We start from the raw sequence: 18,776 nt of genomic DNA on the forward strand, positions 1-18,776 counted from the left end.
AATATTTAAAAGTCCAAGTCCTAGTACTGCTATTACAGTTCAGTTCAACTCAATACATTTTTGCAAAGTGCACATCATGTGTAACTGTGGAACATGAATAAGTCACCATTCTGGTTCTCAAAAAACTTCACTGTGCTGCAAAAGAGAATGAAATAGCACCACAGTAGGAATAATAAGACACTCCTAAAAGGGTAAGGTAAGCAGCTTTATTAAGCTAAAAGGGTCACACACATGTGCCATATTTGTAAAGCTTTTACTGATTGAAAGCAGAGTATGTAAAGGAAAGTAGGAGAAAACTAGAAAAGTAGAAGGGGCTTAGATTTAGAACTTTGAATGCTGTGCTTGGTACTTTTAGACCCTACTCTATATGTAAGAGAAAGCTATGAAGGATTTTGAGATGGAGAGGTTTAATCCAATTTTGTTTCAAAAGTTACTTTGGAAGCATTAAGACAGGTTATTAGAATGTTTCCAGATTATTAGAATGTTTTCCCCATCAATTTTTGTCCCACTTCAATTCCTTCTTACTGCAGCTAGGAATATCTTTCTAAAATGTGAATGTAGTAATTCCTTCACTTGAAATTCCCAAGACCTGCCGACCTTCTCAGGCTAATGCCCATATTTTTCTCCCCTGGTTTACATAAACTTCTGAGACCTGGTACATGAAAGGAGCAGGTTGGGAGAAGTTAGGAAGGGATTTGTTTTGGACTAACCAACCCAGCCCATCATGCATAACCTTAGATTTCAGTAGAGAGAGAGATGAAAAATATTTAAATCCTTTTCAGACACAGCGTCTTCCTGCCACACTCAGCATCCCCAGAAGCGCCCTGTTTTCTGAGCCTGAACAGTCATACCCTGCGTGCTGCCGGCATCCTATCCATTTAAGCTCAGTACCCATGAATTGTCTCTGCAGCCGTTCCAGCATCCCCGTAGGATTCATCACACTTCATTTTATCCCATCTGCAGCGATCTCAGTGCCAATCACACTGTGTGCCCTGGTAGCTGGGTGTAGTACTAGATGTGGTAAGATTAAACAATTGAAGTCTCTTCAGTGCACCCGCCCATTTTTACTTTTTTAGAGGAAGAATATGAAAATAAAATACAGCTTATGGATCAAATGTTTTATTCTAAAAGAGAAACTAACACAGAGGTGGAATTTTTTTTTTTTTTTCAGTTAGAAAATTTCCATTGACAACTTTCAGTCTTTGGAGTGGTTTCTGCTGTTGTTGCTTGTGTCTGACAGCGTTGACAGGCTGCAACTGTAGACTGTTATTTGTGAGGTCTGCAGGCTTCCTGCTACACTCAGCTCCCAGAAGCCTGAAGGATTTCTCACAGAGCAGCTGGGCTTTTCTTCTGACAACTGGATGGTGCTATTGCACAAGGAAATGCCAAGTCTGCTCCAGAACACCTGCTCTCCTCCAGGGGAAATTAAATTACACTTAAAAATCTGTTCACCTACAAAAAGTCTAGCCTACAACAGTCACCTAAGTGTCCCCTCAATTTTTTCTGCTTTTATCACTGTTTAGCGACCACAAATAAATAGGCTTTGGATTACCTCTGATGCTTTCAGCCTGTGTAGTCCTCCTAAACAAAGAAGAAGAAAGTGAGAGTGATTTTCCAGTATTGCACTTTGGCAGGCTGAGGGAAACGGGGCCAGTTATCTGGAAGGTCAAGCAGGGAAAGAAGAGATGATAGGAACTGAAGAGATGCTCAGAGAATGGAAGAGTAGTGCTTCAGCTGAGCACAGGGCAGGGGCTGCAGAGTCACCATCCTGACGGCTATGGTGTTAGATTAATGGTCAGCTTCTAACGCCCAGCTGAACTACATCTGTGGTTCTGGGCATGGAAGACCTGCCTGAGGATTGTTGCCAATGGCATAAGAAGAGAACTAGAGGAGAAGATTTTGTGCTGTTGATTTTCTTGGGGAAGCTTGCTGTGGCTGCTTTTCCTCATGTGAACTTGGCTGTTCTCGGAGGAGGAGCTTGGGCCCTCCCTGTGGCTGGGAATTACTGTTGTTCTTGTCAGGGGAGCTCTGATCTCCTTGAATGTTGCTTCCTGGCTCCAGTGTAAATCCTTTAGCCTCATGGCACAAATCCTTCACCCCACCTGTGCAGACTTTCTAGCTTCCACCACTAACCATTGGGGCTTTCCCATGCAGATCCTCGATGCAGACTTGCATGAGATATTGCTGTGGGGTCTAGGCCTCTGGCTGGACTCATGGAGGACATTGTCTGTAGGCCTTTAACTGGACTTGTGCAGGACATTGTCTTGGCATCCAGGCCCTTGGCTGGATTCTTTGTCTCTAGTGTGTGAACAGATCTCTTGCACTGCTCTGTATTTGACTTTTTGGGTGAATATTATAAAATAATCCTGTGAATTATGTGACCTATATTAAATCTGTTCCCTTTCAAACCCTGACTACAACAGATACATAGTCATTTAATGGAAATAAAGATCCTGACCTCAGGACTTAAACTAAAAAGTCCTGCTTAATACACTGAAATAAAACATGTCAAGATATAGAAAGGGCATTGTGTTGGGATATGAGTTCTGGCCCTGCTTCTTGCTGCTTGGATGGTCTTGAGTAAATTGCTACACCAATGAACATCTTTACTTCTGTGAAATGTGTACTTAAAAAAATAACTTATTGGTTATTGTGAAACCCAAAGAAAGTTGTCCATGTGTTGTGCAAATAGACAGTATTAATATTTGAAATGTGTGTCTGTATGTAGATACTGGGTTTGTCATAAATAAAGCCTTAGACACTCCTTAGTTAACCCTAGTAAAGCCATAACACCAGCTACTACAACCATCTCACTTCATGTCTCCACTTAAGTTTCCCCTAATGAAACCAACAATAAAAACCAGAATTTTCCACCTTTACTGGGAAAGATTATGAAAAGGCAGATTGATTGTTTATTTCACTCTTTTTCTTTTATAATTTCAGTCTACAATTTGATCCAGAATATTTTCTCCTTGTAATTTTCTTCTCACCCTCTATAACTATTCTAGTCCCTTCTTATACATCTGAAGTGTCCAGTAGGTAAGAACAAGTACAAAAGTCTCACTTGGAAGCAATGGAGAAAGCCTGGAAGGAACTGGACATATTTACCAAGTCATGAGAAGAAACGTAATATTGTCCAGCAATATTCAGAGCATGACTCACATAATGCAACTGCGTGTTGTATGGATTTTCCCACTATCCACAAACAGGAGCTGTCTCTTTTCAAAAGCTGTCCTTGTTTTCTCTCCAGAAACCATCTCTAGGACATCACTCTGTATGCTAATTTTGGCTTGCCTAGTTCTGTTCTTGAAGTAACTTCAACTTCACACAAAGCTGCTTTTTCCCCCTTCCCTGGTCTTTAGTACTGAGTACAGGTCTCCTTAACTCTGTGTGTAGTATTTTGGTGCTGAGCAGTTTGTCCCTGTATTGTATACAGAAGTTCTATCCAGAGAGATATGGGAGGAAGAGGAAGAAAGGGAAGTTGAAGGGATCAAGTATATATATTCCCTGTGATGAATGTATTTACTGTATATCAAAAACATACTAATAAAAAAGAAAACTCATTGAAAGTCCTTAGGACTGTGTCTATTATTTAATGTCATATTTTTGACTTTGAAAATAAAATGCATAAAATAGGCAAATCATAGAGATAAAAAGTGGATGTGAGATTGGAAAAATGGGAAACGACTATGGAATGTCTGTTTCTTTGGGAGGTGATAAAATGTTATGGAATTTGTTAGTGGTGATGGCTGCATAATACTACGAATACAAAATTGGTGCATTATACACTATTAAGTGGTTCCTGTGCTTTAAAAATTTCTCTGCCTATATTGCAAAGGTAGAGACCATTATGGTACTTTATACTTGTGCAGCACATTGGAGTTTAAAAAATTATCAGAAACATGATTATATTTAAAATGCAATACAACCTTGCAAAGTCATTATTCTTCCTGGTTTGTAGATGCAAGACTGAGTCCTGTGCAGTTCCAAGGACCTGACTGTTGACTGCATTGCCATGTTGCTCCAGTTTCTCTCTTGGTGAACCTGCCTCCTCAGTGACTTTCACTTCCTGTGCAGCTCCTGACTATTACTATTATTCCGATCACCATCCATTGCACCTGTTAGTACTTACTGGGTTTGTAAACAAGTGAAAGCCTTCAGTAGAGGATGGAAAAGTGAGAACTTTGATATTCTAGGAGGAAGTTACAAATTAGCCAATGCCATTGATAGGATAGCTGATTGTCTTCCAAAGCTTTTCGTCCAAACGGATTGATTTTGTCTGCTGTCAACCTTGTCTGCTTCTCTGCTGTTGAAATCATAGTGAGAGGTGACGCTAATTAGAGATGACCAGATGCTCTATGTCATTAAATCACAAGAAAGAATAAGGGAAAAGGCAGGGTCACTACAAACAGGACCATTCCCCCACCCCCGCAAGTAGGTTGATTTTCTTATTTCTTATGTTAAGGAGTTCCCTCACACATATATGGCCTTCTTAAATACTTGGGGAGTTGAGGGTGGGGATAGGTGTGTTTTCAGTTTATAATACATACACTTGGGAAGGGGAATGTCATCTCTTTTCCCCCCTACACTTCAAACGTATGTCACCTTGTAGAACAGCATTCCAATCCCTTGACGACTTTTGTATATCATTCCACTTTTGAAGAATGTCATTCTCAACCTTACATTTCCTTACCTCTCAGGAAAACCAAACCACCACCACCATAAACTCAGGTTGGCTAATTCTTATGTAGTCCTGCTAACCATGGGCTACCTCTCGAGCCTTGTGCATGTGACACTGTACTAGGACAAAAGTGTCACCTTGACTAGTGTTGGGGTCAATTACCTCCATCTCTTTGTCTAATCTGTTCTTTATTTTTAATTTTGGTATTGGAAGAGAAGATGTGAAAAGCTGAGGAAAGAAGATATAGTATGAGAGGGGGGTGTGTCAGTGGTGGTTGGAAATGTGACCTCTGTTTGTTTGATTGGGTAGATTTATAATCTTGCTTTACTTCTTTCTATTTGAGGGCTCTGGATAAATTCCTTCAACTTAAAAGTCTCAAGTTTTGCAATTGGAAAATGCCAGCCTCAGAGAGCGGTTATACATAGAGTAAGATAATGTCTGCAGAAAGCCTAACATGGGCACCAATAAAACATACTTGCTATTGTTGGTCCCTAGTTCTGCTTTTTGAGGAGAAGGAAGAATAAAAGGTGCTCACCATTCAAATAACAGGGTTTAAAACTGGAAAGTCAGACATCTTATATTTTTTTATTTGCTGGAATATATCAGTGCTATCTACCTCCATGTTGTAGAGCTCCCAAATAGCATTCTAGTTTTGAGTGAGAATTCTTTAGTGCTGAGTGATTACAAGACTAGTTATAATAATCTCAGTATCTGGGTAGCTGTAAGGGAGAGGGTTAGCTAGATACAATTGTATGATTTGGCAACTCAACAATCTTTGAGAAGACATAATAACATATTCACAAAAATAGAGCATAATGGTAAAGAGCTTGAATAGAGACCTTCACAAAACAGTTGTGACTTAGAGCTATTTAATAGTTCTCTAAATAGTAAAATAAGCAATAGAATGGGTTTTCTTAGAAGGAATGAGCAGCCAAAAGAGAACACATTATATACTGGAAATAGGGCAATCTGATAATATGAATTAGAGTGGGCCAAATGGGTGTAGATTAAAGAAAAGTTCTTGGCAATGAAGAATGGAGAGGAAAGCAAAGAAAGAAAAATAACAAGGAAAAAGTCTAATTTAAAATTTTGCCAAAGCATTGCACCTGGATGGACGAGGAAAGCAGGCAAGGGAAACATTTATAGGTCAGTGAGGTATTCATAATGACCTGAACATTAGCAAAGCATCCATCATTCAGTACTTATTCATTTGTACAACAAATATTTATTGAGTACCTGCTATGTGCTATACTGTCCTTGGAACTTGAAATTCATTACTGAACAAAATTAGCAAAAATCTTTGCCCATATTAAATGTATATGGTAGTGGAGAGAGACAGACAATTCACAATAAACACAATAAATGAACTAGACAGCATTTTAGAATGTTGCAAGTGTTATGAAAGAAAGGACCCAGAAGGAAAAATAAGAGGGCTAAACGTGAGTGCCTAGAGGGCTAGGGGAGTGGAGCAAAGAAACACTGATGCTTGTAGGGGGTAGGTATATGGATGTACTGAGTACCCTAGGAGTCTGGACAGCAAAGCTCATTCCTCTCTGGCAGTTCTGGTGACTCCACTCACATGGCTGATGTTGCTTCCTGCTATTGTATCTGACTTTGCTTTGCTTATGAGCATCTCCTGGGTTTTGCCGTGTAGAAGAGGTCATGCAAAGGTCTGTGTAGGTAGGACTTTGAAGACCCTGGGAATCACATTTACTGAAGTAATGAAAACGCACCCATGGACAGCAACATCAAAGCTTTCCAGGGCCCAGGCAGCAGCAGAGGTCACCAAAGATGGCAGGACAATGAGTAAATGCAATGAATTTTAGAACAACACACACCCGGGAATGAACCGGTTAGGGTTAGGTGTAAAATAGAGTCTGGGCTTAAGTTCAAAACCATTTTCAATCGTGAATTTATAGAATGCTAAACATCTTTGAAGAAAAATTAGGTCTTAATTCAATCAACTACCTGCTGACATGCTGCTAATTTCCTACATGATCGCTTCGGTTTACTGCTTTTATCCAAGACATTATGCTGCATACTCATTGTCAAGCTTGGACCTGTGATCAAAATGCTAACAATAAAATGATCTCAATATTAGTTTGAGATTGGAGTAGTGCAATCTCCAGTAGAAAGAAGAAATACTCCTCCCCCTGCCCTTTTTAGGAAATATGTTGTCCATCGCCCTGGATGCTATACTAACCTCATTTTTTAGGAGAGCTGCATCTCTCCCAGAGGCAAGCCTATCAAATGAGCCCACGTCAAAACCTACAGTGACTGTCTCAGCAGCAGGGGAGTTTGTCAGCCTCTGGTCTAGTACTGTAAGTTCATGCCATCCTGGGGCACTGCTCTCAAATCCCATCCCTGGAGTAGAGAACCAGTTCAGAGGCAGTGGTAGAAACCTGTGGGAAATTCAGAGAACTTGTCAGGGCTGCCCCCAGGATGATCTCAGCATCTCATAAATGCTGCACACATCAGAAGACATGACAGGACAGGAGTTCCCTGAACTACCTATCTAGTTAAACATTGTCTCCCCTTGGATGCTCCAAGTTGGTGACTGGAAACTTAAAGAGAGTCAGATAATACAGTAGCTCCTCAGTATCCATGGGAAATTGGTTTCAGAACTCCCTTACAGACACCAAAATCCATGGATACTCAAGTCCCTTACATAAAATGGTGTAGCATCTGCATATAACCTGTACACGTGGCCCTGTAGACTTCAAATCATCTCTAGATAACTTACAGAACTTGTTTATGGAATACTGACAAGAAAGGAGTCTGTACATGTTCAGCACAGATACAAGATTTTAAAAATATTTTCTATCTGTGGTTGGTAGAATCTGTGGTACAGAACCTGCAGATACAGAAGGGTGATGGCATGTCACTACTCCGATATGCTGCAGGCAGTGCTGTCTGAATGAATGGAATGCATAAGAGAGAATCACCTCCGTACACTGGAACGCCAGGTAGAGTTTTCCCTTGATAGCCCACTCATATAAGAGGTAAATCTTTCACAATATTCCACCCAAGTTAAAACAATGGAGACAACTGGAAAAATGTAACCAAAGGAAGAAAGAGTGTATATGTATCTTAACACCAACAGGCAAATATTGAACACATGAATGGAAAATAGGCACAGGAATTTTTTTTCAATTAGTTTTTAAGTGTGGTGGATTCTTTTGCAGCAGATTTTCTGGGCACTAGAAAGAGGATTACAGGAAATGTGAAAAACAAGTGAAAAACAGAACAAAGCAGAAGCAGCTAGGGGCATGAGAAGCACATTTACTTTTAATTTGAATCTAAACATTTTTACAGACTGTCAGGGTTTGTTGGTTTGTCTCCACAACTCTGCTACAGGTTTCAATTGTTCCATGAGAGAGAAATGAAAAAATGTTTCATGGAATTGTGTTTTTCTCTTTTGGTTTTCCTTGCTTTGGTGCAAAAAGTTAAAATGAAAAAGTTTACCTTGTGGCTTATTCTAAATAAATTCAATTCAGCATCCAGGTAGTATTGCTCAATCAGCCAATTTAAGTACTTATTTTTAAAAGTGTATTTTTTTACTTTAAACACTTAAATCCATTGTGGTTTATCATGTCAATATATGTTTTGGCAAGTGCACAGCTCTGAAAAGGCCTGTTAAAATTCCTCTAGGCAGGCTGTGAAAGACTCCAGCTGCAGAAACACAGCCCCCCACCTCAGAGAGCATACATGTGCACCCCACACACCTATGGCACATTCTGAAGCTCACAGCCCTTCTGAAGGGGAGCCACATTCAAGCCTCTTGGGTAAATGGACCACCCAACCAAATATGCCATTTTTCAGTAGGTACAAACAAAATCCCCAAACTGTAATTTCTGTGGGTGAGTGAGCTCACACTCTGAAATAAAATGAACTTAAATTGGTATAACTGCTTCAATTAAAATTCAGACCCATTTTTTTTCATCTGTACTTCAATAACAACTTTGGAAGACAAGGCAGGGCAAATACTAAGCTTTCTATTTTCACAGATGAGGAAAACTAAGACTAAAAACATAGTCAGCAATGGTCCATATTAGACCAGTGAAAATTTCTCAAATTAAAAATAAGAACAGAAATTGTTTTTATTATTATACCAACTATTAAAATAGCACAAGACTTTAGGCATCTCAAATGAGACAGCTCAAGAGGAAAAAATGTTTTTCCATTTAGAATATTACTGGGTTCTGCACACTCTTGATTCATCCAGAACTTGCTTTCAAAGGTCCTTGCTCTGTTCAGAGAAGATGGGTATTTGTAATACGCTCCAGTCAGGAATAGGAATATTATTTCTGCCAAGAACATTTTTCAGAGGTATGCCACAGTTAATAATTACAAGTTGTTTCCCAAATAGAGCAATAGTATAACCACTACTGCTGCTTTTGCTGCTACTACATTACTACTTTTCTGTTTTTGGTACCGGGGATCAAACTCGGGACTTTGGGCTTGCAAGGCAGGCAGTGGCACTACTGAGCTAAATCTCCAGCTGCTATTACTATTAATAATAACAATAAGTAATATTTTTAAATGCTTGGTATGCACCAAGTACTGTGCCATACACTTTCTGTGTACACATTGCTTTTCCTTGTCATTTATTTCTCATGACAACTCTCATCTTTATATGGCAGCAGAAAATCCTGTAACTCAAGCGTAGAACATTTGCCCCAGTCACATAATTAGTATGGGATGGAACCAGAATTTTAACTCTAGCAATGTAATTTCAGACCTGCAAGCCTAAATGTCATGTGACATTGCCTCCTGTCCTAATCCACCTGTGCTGCTGTAATAGAATATCACAGACTGGCCAGTTTAGTTACCTGAAGTTGTGGAGGGTAGGGAATCCAAAATTGAGGGGCTGCATCTGGCGATGCCTTCTTGATGGATCATAACATGACAGAAAGCATCACATGGGGAAGAGAGGAGAAGGAGAGAAGAAGGAAAGGCGAGGAGAGAGGGAGAGGGAGGGGGAGGGGGAGGCACCCTTTCACCCTTTTATCAGAAACCCACTTCCATGATAACAAACCCATTCCTGGAATAATGATATGAATACACTCATGAGAACAGAGCTTTCATGATCCAATCACTTCTTAACGTCCTCACTTCTCAACATGTTGCATTGGGTTTAAGATTGTAACACACGAATTTTCACAGACACATTCAAACCCTAAAACATTCATAGCACCACTTACAGTAATAATTGCTGAAATGTATTGCTCGCTTATTATCAAACGTGTTACGAAGCATGTTTTCACACATGAATTAAAGGAGGTTTGATGCAGCGCAGTGACTTGCCAACAGTTACATGAGTAGCAAGTTAAAGAACAAAGATCCGGATTCAGATGGTCTGATTCCCCACAAAGAGAAACTAAACCTCAGGATTCTACTTCCCCTCCGTGTGAAGGATGTCACAGATTGAATTACAGGTCTTGATTCTCTAGGAAAAAAAAAAGCCTTAGACCTTACATCATTTTCAATGCACATATCCAAATCAGGAATTTAAACTGAAGAGAAAATACTTTTATTTCATTGAAATATTATGAATGGCAAAGAGCTTGAATGACCTGAAAAATCCAGAGTGCTAATATGATCAGGAAGGACATAGAGAGGGTACAAGAGTCCTTGTCTTGGGAAATTACTTTCTTATTCGTACTGAGCATACTCTGTACCTGGTTAAAAAGTGTTGTATTGCTTTCTAATAAAATCTAGCAAAAGGATCTGTGACAGCAGGTTCTATTGATATCTCTCTGGATACCGTGGCTTTGGAGAGAGTAATCTTTACACAGAGCATGGTGAACTATGAAAACTTAGCTCTTGTCCATCTTTGTCAGGGTCTGGGAGTAATCCATTAGTACTGGAGATGGCTCACTGCAAGGCTAACAGGTGTGTTGAAATGTTCATTCTGCTCCACCATGAGCTAAAATGGAGACCACCATAACCATAAGATGTAAGAAAAAAAGAAAAAAAAAAGCTGTCTTTATTGCCTATAGCTGTAATGAAGGGAATTGTTTTGCATAATGGGAGTACCCCTTACCTCTGTCTTCTCTATCCAGAAAAATCAGAGAAGATACATGTCCAGTGTTCATATGAGTGGCTTCTTTTTCCTTCGGTATACTGGTTTGTATTTAGGACATGTGCAAGGTACCATAATGGCAATGGCTTTCCAGTTTTCCAGACTACACTTTGATGGAGATATAAGCCTTTGGAGGACCATACAGCCTTGTTTTCCTGTCATTGCAAAGAAGTAATAATAAAAAGAGAACATTTGAATAGTTATGTCAGAGGAGCTTTTGTGAATATAGTCCCCAGATCCACTTTTAGAAGAATTTTACTTCTACTAGGGAGCAGGAAGTGGCCATCCTCGAAACCCTCCCCTAGTGGGGAAAAGACTCTCGTACTGCAAAGGAGCTCACTGTACTTGACCTACCTTAAGCTGAAAGGCAGTCCCAAGGATGAAAGGCATTTAGTCAAGGTCAGAAGTGAAATACAGGCACATCTTCAAGAAGACCAGCAGAGACCAGCCCCTCAATGTCTGTCTAGAAGTGTTTTGTGGATGAGCTGCCTGGTGGTGAGATACACAGCCAGACATTCTGGGAGTGAGCCCACTGTGTGTTCTGTGTGATCTCTGACAGGCCACTCAACTAACCTGGTGCTCACTTTCCTCAGGTTGAACTTTGTGTTTTTCATCTCTTGCCTGTTCACTCTGAGTTGCTTTGATCTCTGGTCTAGACTTGTAGACCACGCTTTAAGAACCATTGATCTAGTAACCTAAAAAACAAAACAAAACTGCATTTACCTCCAATCTATTGGAAGTATGAAGGAAGAAAAGCTTACTCATTGCTAGAAATGTTTCAGAGGTATTAATTACAGTATTTGGAGATGTGTCAGTCAACCAAAGCTGGTTTAAATCATGGTCAACTGTTTTATTAAGTCATTTATCATTTTCTGAAACTTCTAGTCTATAATTACCTAATTATCTTCTACCAGTTTGTGTGGGGGAAGTCTTCGGTATCTAAATCCTGAAGTAAATATGTCTTTCAAGATCATCATACTTACATTCTATTGCATTTCAAAGTTTTTCTGCTCTTGAGTTTTTGTTATCTGATCATTTTTACTTGTCTTAGCTTCAGAATCATAGCCTTTCAGAAGTAAAGGTGATTTTAGAAATTATTTAATCCCATCTCTGTTTTTGTTAATTTAATATTGAGAACAGGAAAGTTGATGCAATTTGCTAAAGTTCTATAGCTAGTTAGTGGGAAATTCCTGCTCCCTATCAAATGCCCAACCTTTGAGCTGCAGATTTCCATAAACTCAAGATTCTAGTGAGACCCAAAAGGTTTTGGATAATTGGATCTGAATTGAGAGACTGGATACAGATTCTGGGACTCAGAGATGCCCATGTAAAGAACCATAGTGTGAGGAGTTGGGCAGCCAGCTAAACACAGGGAAGGGAGGGGACAGTGATGGTAGAGTTTGAAGCATTTGATTTTCTTTTCAAGCAGAAAGTGAATCCTAGGTGTGAGTTAGAGTAGAAGGGATTTAACTAAATTAATCAATGTTTGAGTCTTTTCAAATGCTAAAAAGCCAACAAGACTAAAGTATTTTTGCCAAAATCTGAACCATGAATTTGTAAACAACACTGTTAAAATTTGCTTTACCTAAAAAACAGTAATATAATGGCATTTTTACTATGATTCATGAATTCATTCACTCATCCTTTGGCAGATGTTTGTTGAGCCCTCACTAAATAACAAGCATAAAGGGTGTACAATCTCTCTGTCTCTCCTTTTACACATATGAATATGTATTTTTTTCTGAAGCACTTGAAAGTATATTACTCTTTACTCCTAAATGTATGTTTCCCAAGAACAAGGAAATTCACTTACATGACTATGTATAACAACCAAAATCAGGAAACTTTACATAGATACATGGTTATTATTCAATACACAGACTTTATATGAATTTTGCCAATTGTCTCATTGATGTCCCAGGCAGCAACTTATTTTTTTCTGATAAAAAATCCAGTCCAGAATCAGTTGTTCCCTTTAGTTTTCACATAGCTTTAGCTGCCTTTCATTTAGATCAGTTTCTCATCCTTCTTTTGGTTTTCATGATTGACATTTTGAAGAGTACAGGACACTTATTGTAGAATTTCCCTCCACTTGGGTTTATCAATGATTTCCTCATCTCTGAGATCTGGTCCTGGTTATTTTTTTGGTAGGAATATTACCTAGTGCTCTTGTGTTTTCAGTGAATCAGATCTGGAGGCACATGATGTAGTTTGTCAATATTGCTGATAAAGTCAGACTTCTTATTTTAAATGGTAGATACTTTTGTTTTCTTCAAATTAAAGTAGTGTCACTATTAAAAATTATTTTGAAATGCTTATTTAAATTAGCATAGACTCGCATTTAATGTACATTAAAGTTTAGCCATACTTCCAGAGAAAAGGGGTGTGCACAGACTGCGATACCAGCCTGCATTATAGTATAAATGCAGATCTGGGAAAATTCAAATATAACTCTGTGCTGATGTAAGCAAGATTATTTTGTTGTTTCTAGCTTCTACATATGCATATTTTCTAGGAAGTATTTTAGCTATATGTATTTTTCTCAACTGTTGGCTAAAATTTATGAATCAAACATAAATGTTAGCATTTGGGGATATTGTATGTATTTTTGACCTCCTTGTAATAACTTACTTAGTCCTCAATTAAAAATGTATGAATTCAGAATGATATTATACTATTTTAATCTGTGAAAGATCAGTGTTATTCCTATTTGTAGCTATACAGGAACATGATCCTTTAAATCAGTGATGAAATTTCATAAAAATGTTGGGTTTTTGGGTGAAATTTACTTTATTTTTTACAAATCCACTACAGAATCTGATAAGTATCTGAAAGTTGGTCTTGGAAAATGTTAATGGATATATGCTTAACTTTTTTGCAAAACAACACTAGATTTCTGAGGCATCTTTGCTTTTAAACTGATCTTGTTAAAATGTGATTTGCCTATAATCTTGGAAAAGGATGTTTTCTTTTAATAACATTTTCAGCTATAGTTGAGGCACTATGGATGTGAAAAGAATAGATAAAATGCTTGCTGCTGAGTGGACCCTACAATTCTTTCCTTTGAGTGGAAAATGATTCTCTTTTTGGAAAAAGTCAGATTTGCTCAGTCATTCTACATAACCCCAGAACAGCAAGGTGGCATGAAGAAAGTGGACTGAAATAGAATTTCAGAAACACCATTACTTACTTCAGCGATACAATAGAGGGAGTCTGGCTGGGATAATTTCCATTTCTATTGCTGTGAACGAATTTTTCTTGGGAAGCTACGGAGTTCATGTTAGACTGATGCGGCAGTGCGACTCAAGGGTGGAAATGGTGGTGGCTCCATGCTGCCATCTGGTGGGCAACTGGTACACTGTCGCCTGTACTGAGTCCTGATTAGTGAGCCCACGTGAAAAATTGGAAAGTTGAGACTAAATTATGCCAGAGGAACTTCTCTCTTCTTTTGGTATTTTTCTCCCCTGTGGAATGTCTTCCCCTCCCTTTAGGTAACTTGATTCTTTTTGTATTTTTTCCTTTTCCCATCAGCCCAACAACAGGAATAGAACTAACAACAACAACTAGCATCTATTGAGTCTTTCTTAGCTGACAGCTCACTAAGTACTTTGTAAATATTATTCTATGTAAACCTAGGAAAAAAACAAAAGAAAATGATTATTTCACGAATAGTTGAGAAAACATAGTCAACAATGGTTGATTCCATGTTGGATTACTGGCCCATCTGGGTAGAGCCTGAAATTTTTTTCTTTTCTTTTTTTTCCCCTAGTACTGGAGACTGATCCTAGAACCTTCCTACAACCCCAGACCTCATGATGATGATGATGATTTATCTTGACACAAGGTCTTGCCAAGTTCTTAAATTGCCCAGGCTGCACCACCATATCCACCTACAGCCTGACTTCTTAATCACTACATTCATACCTCCTTGTCTCTGTGTGAAATTATTACCTGTACTATGGAAATTTTGACTGGTCTCATTTCTAATTGTGAAATGAAGGATTTAAAAATGCCAAGCAAAAGATGCCAAGCATTAGTGAGCAGATTTCAAAAATATTTTGGGGCTATAGAATAGCCTTAACAAGTGCCCCTTAAAATTTGCTTATAAGTACGGACACCATATTTCTAAGGTGATGAATCTAGAGAAAATTGAGTGAATTGTGAAAGTCAAATGGATATTCTATACCAAAATTAATGATTTTTACTTGATGTTTACACATGACCAATGCAATGTTTACTAAAAGGGTAAATATTCATTTTATGGTGCATTTGAGTTGGATATAACTTGTCTAATTTGGAAAATTTAGAATTCTGATTTTAAAGCAAGGTGATTTTTAGAATATTCAATAAATATATATTTTGTATGATTTCTCAACATATGTTTTAACAAAAAATAATAGTCAACCAGCCATCCATCTAGCCAAACACCAAAGTACTGATTTTTGGGTGCTGGGAAATGAACTCATGGCCTCACGTATGCTAAGCATGAGATCTACCACTGAGCTACACCCTTAGCCTCCAAGTACTTATTCTTATTAACCTTACAGACATGATGTTGACTAGTCATTATATTTCCAAGAATTTCTTTCTGGTTTGTTTTATAAATAAGCAACATGGGGCTAGGGATTTATCTCAGTGGTTTTGCTGCCTGCTGTGCAGGTGCAAGGACCCGAGTTCGAGCCCAGGAACCAATAAATAAATAAATAAATAAATAAGCAAGCCACATGTTTATATTTAAAATGTAGACATTAGATTGTGGCAAGTGCTAGGTGTTCCATAAATACTGTGTATATCTTACAGATTCGGCCATGCCTGGAGATATATGGGAGACCTCCCAGGATTAACCCAGCTGAGATAGAAATAGCTTGAGAAGGATTTTCTTTAACAGGCTTGGCATACTCACAAATTATTTTCAGGGTCAAGCTTTAGAGTAGAAAGAGAGAGTTGTGGCAAAGTCAGTATGGTAAATTGGCTTTGCTCAGACTGCTCTGCACATGCTACTGTCCATGCCCAGTCTCGTGAGGAAAAGAGCCTGTGACACACACTGAAGGCCACAGCCTCCACATTGCAGTAAGCTGCTGAGTGCAACTGATAGGACAGTGCTGGGCCACGTGAGAATGGAGGGCATTGTCTTCACTTGTCCAGACAATGGTGAGAGCATGGTGGAGAGTGGAAGAAAGCAGAGGCACTGAGTCATATACTAGAGTTTGGCTCTTCCAAAAGCTATTCCCAGTATCCTTTCAACTTCCTTTACCAGAAAGACTGGAAAGGTCAAACACTCACATTTTGTTATAGTTTGGATCTAGAATGTCCTCTAAGGGCGTGTGTGTTACAGGGTTGGTCCTCAGCATGGTACAACTATAAAGTGGCAGAAAACTTTAAGAAGTGGGGTCTAGTGGGATATTTGAGGTCATTGAGGCATGGCTTAGTAGAGGACAGAGGGATGCTGATCTTTTCTTGTCTTTTTCATCCCAGCCATGAGGTAAATGGGATTCCTGTACCATGTGCTAGGATGTTCTGCCCTACCCCAGGCCCCCAAACAATGGAGCTAAGTGACCATGGGCTAAAGCCCCTAAATGTGTGAGCTGAAACAAACTGTTATGACTTGTATCTAGATGTCCCAAAGGATGGGTAGCCTGATGGAATATAAGGGACAGAAAGAAGGCTGCTGCTGCTGCTTTGCTGCCTTCTGCCTGCCAAGAGCTATTTCTCCTCTGCTAGAGTTCTTTACTTCCTTAACATACTGCTGTACTGTAGATTTGCCTGGAGGCGGTTACTGGATGCAGGATTTTCCAAACCCAACTGTACAAGCAGAATCATTCTTTCACAGAGCACTGAGAGATCATTATTGCACTGTGCACACCCTTTGAGAAACACTACTTTACAGATATAAAAAAGAGTTCAAATTAATGAGGACTCATTCAACTGTACATCACCAATTTAAGAATTAGAGCCTCTGGCCGGGGATTTAGCTCAGTGGTTTTGCCGCCTGCTGCACAAGCACAAGGACCCAAGTTCTATCCCTGGTAAAAAAAAAAAAAAAAAAAGAATTAGAGTCTCTCCTTTGATGCTGCCTGCAAGTATTTTTCTTGGCTGGACTGGCTGCTCTCCCCTAGGAGTCAGCCTAGGTAAAGTGGGAAAAAAATTAGGTTTTAGAGTCAAACAGATTGGCTTTGGAATTTCAACAATTTATTACATGCGTGAACTTGGATGAATTCCTTTCATTTCTTTGAGTCTCTTTTTCTTCATCATTAAATTCAATATAGCATCATGATCTCATTTATATGCAGAATCTGAAAAAAGTTGCATTCATAGAAGTAGAAAGTAGGAAGGGTCCAGAGGCTGGGACGGTGGTAATAGAATTACTACACAAATGGTACAAAATTCCAGCTAGGAAGGAGGAATAGGGTTTGAGATCTCTGTACAGCAGTGACTATCGTCAATAATAATGTATTGTACATTTCAAAATAAGTAAGTAAACTTCAATTTTACCACAAAAAATGTTAAGTGAAATGCGGAATACCTTAATCAGCTTGATTTAAGCATTCATATTGTATACATGTATCAAAACATCATGATGTACTCCATACATGTAACAACATGCTGATTTGTTAATTAAAAATCATATTAATTAGAGGAAAAGTCTTCCAACTAATCTACTTCACATGATTGTTTAAGTGATACACCAGCTTAGTGACTAGCATACAGAAAGTGCTCAATAAATGCTATTTCTTGTTATGTTTGGACTTTTCAGGGGAACTCAGCAGGGGAGTCACAAAACAAGCTCTGCGTGTTTGGTTCAAATCCCTGTCTGAAAACCAAGTAAGTCTCTTGTGAACAGGGAAGTATCGTTCATGCTGTGCTCATAAGGACTAGAGAGTATATTTTGGGTGGCATTCTCTCTGTTTTGTTTTTCTCCCATCTAGACTGAAAGCCCATTGGTCTGATCTGGTGATTTCATCTGCTTAATTACATCCAACACAGTGCTGCTGAAGCCTTTTTGACAAAGGTTCCAAGATTATATTTAATTGAACATTGTTTGCATTTTGCCTTAAATAATAGAGTTCTGAATTTCACGTTTGTATCAAAAATTCTTCTTCCCTCACAAATTTATTTTTTATTTATAAATTTTTTATTTTTAAATTAATTTTATTGGTACATTTTATTGGTACATCTTAGGTATACAACTCATTTACATTTATCATTGGGTGTTTGTACCTGTACATGATATATCTTGGTTCTTATTTTTTCCCCATTACCTGTGCGCCCTTCACCCCCTCTGCCCTTCCCTATTTACATAGATTTCATTTCCATTTTTTTCTCATAGTTTTTCCTTTCCCTCTTTTCCTTTCCCCTTCCCCTCCCTTCACCCCTTTGTCTTTGAACTTTTTTCCTATTTCAAATTATCAATTATTCATTTTAATCATTTTAACTCTTGTTTACACTATCAGTTTCTCACACTAGAGAAACTATTCGGTATTTACACATGTGTGTCCTATTTATTTCACTTAAGAGTATGGCCTCGATATGCATCCATTTAGCTATGGTTGAGTAGTACTCCATTTTATTAAAAAAACCCACATTTTCTTTATCCAGTTTCCAGTTGATGGGCATTTAGGCTGCTTCCAAGCTTTACCTATTACAAACTACACCGCTATGAACATGGGTGCACATATATCACTGTGGTATGAGTCTTTTAATTCTTTTGGGAAGATCCCCAGCAGAGGAATAGCTGGGTCAAATGGGACCTCTAGTCCTAGTTCTCTGAGGTATCTCCACACTGATTTCCACAGTGGTTGCACCAGTCTGCACTCCCACCAACAATGGAGAAGGGTTCCTTTCTCTCCACAACCCTGCCAGCATTTGTTATTTGTTGATTTCTTCATAGCAACCACTCTTTTCTGGGGTGAGGTGGAATCTCAGGGTTGTTTTCATTTGGATTTCTCGAATGACCAGTGATGTTGAACATTTTTTCATATATTTATTTGCTGCTTGTACTTCTTTGTTCTG

General features: G+C 38.7%; 1 long non-coding RNA gene across 1 annotated transcript; it reads right to left on the reverse strand.

Annotated features, from left to right (window-relative positions):
• Nucleotides 1-1,113: 1,113 nt before the first annotated feature.
• On the reverse strand, nt 1,114-16,814 carry LOC147824114 (uncharacterized). Its single transcript, XR_015442681.1, has 3 exons — nt 13,957-16,814; nt 10,728-10,921; nt 1,114-1,581 (listed from the first exon to the last, which is right to left on the reverse strand). It is a non-coding gene; the product is annotated as an uncharacterized LOC147824114 (long non-coding RNA).
• Between the last annotated feature and the right edge of the window lie 1,962 nt (nt 16,815-18,776).

This window comes from Heterocephalus glaber, unplaced genomic scaffold, assembly GCF_053883595.1.
Source record: "Heterocephalus glaber isolate CG9 unplaced genomic scaffold, H.glaber_assembly_v1.0 deba00001553, whole genome shotgun sequence".
Classification (NCBI taxonomy): domain Eukaryota; kingdom Metazoa; phylum Chordata; class Mammalia; order Rodentia; family Bathyergidae; genus Heterocephalus; species Heterocephalus glaber.